Genomic DNA, 1,310 nt, shown 5'->3' with positions numbered 1-1,310 from the left:
AGAATTCCCATGGATTGGGTGGGGGCATTCCTAATGTGTGGCTCCAGGGGCCCCAGCCTGGAGGGAGTGTGGCCCAGGACTTTGAGGACAGAAGACTGAAAACACAAACTCAGCTTAAGTTTGGGGACGTAGGTATGGCACGCCCGATCTACAAACCATGAGAAGAACTCTTCAGGATATGAAGAATGAGCGAGTCTGAGGCGCTTGCTCAGGCTTTTGTCTCTGGATTTTGTTTCAGCGATGGCCGTGGAATGTTGGGGATGTCTCATGGGCCATGGACGAATCTTCCTCTCTGTGGATTTGGCCCGATCCCAATTGTTTTTCGTCAATCTGTGGGATGGGAAGACTCCTTTCAGGTTTGTTACCTCAGGTGTCCCACCAAAAGAGGAATTCCAAAGCAGAGCCCTGGGGAAGAGTGAAGGGACACCCCGAACTATGGTTAAAAATTGGGGCCTAGGGGCATGGCAAGCCCAATATGCTGTCTCTTCATATAGGCCCTGAGAGGCCTTACCAGAGGACTGGGCTCAGGCTGAGGGTCACAATGTGTGTTTGTGACCAATGTGGCCCGCAAGCATGGGCTGGGCCTCATGGGCCACGCTTGTTTCAACTACACTGAACGTTGGACAACATGCCAAGCACAAGGTTTCTTGCCATGGGGAAAGAGTTCTGATTTCTGCATCATTTTCAACCCTGGGCAGTGGTTGGAGATAAGGTCTAGGTTCTGGAGCCTGAAAACCGCAGTTGGGAAGAGATGACGACCTAAGGCCATGGCGGGTCCGATGTGCTCAGTGTGCGGCCAGCTGTCTGGGTGGGACCAGGAGGTCCAGGCTCAGGCTGGGTCAGAAGGGGAAATAGTGCCCAGGTCAGCCTATATGTTTGGGGTACAGCCGATTGGCGTGCAGGTTGATCCTCATTTGGGGTTTCGGGATAGCCCTGAGGGCAATGTTTTACTTCTGTAAGGCAGGCAGAGTGCGGCATTGTAGTTCTGGATTTCCAAACTGGAGGGCTTGTGGGCCAGTAGTCTGAGGACGGAGTCTGAGAACCCAAGCTAGGCCTAGGTTTCTGGGTGAGGATATGGCAGGCACAATCTACAGACCTCAATAGAGATCTCGTGCATCTGAAGTCAGGGCAAGGATCAGACGATCGCTCAGGTTGGACTTTCTGCCCTGATGGCCCTTTCTTGAAGGGGGTTGGATCACGAGGACATGGGGGTTTTCCCACGATGGGAGTTGTGAGAAGCTCCAAACTGCAAAGATTCTTCTGCAGGACAATTGAGACCTGTTGGTTGGCCCCAGGCCAACGATTCCGAG

The sequence above is a fragment of the Mustela nivalis genome (assembly GCF_964662115.1).
Source record: "Mustela nivalis genome assembly, contig: HAP1_SCAFFOLD_131, whole genome shotgun sequence".
Lineage (NCBI taxonomy): Eukaryota > Metazoa > Chordata > Mammalia > Carnivora > Mustelidae > Mustela > Mustela nivalis.
This window is presented reverse-complemented; position numbering follows the sequence as displayed.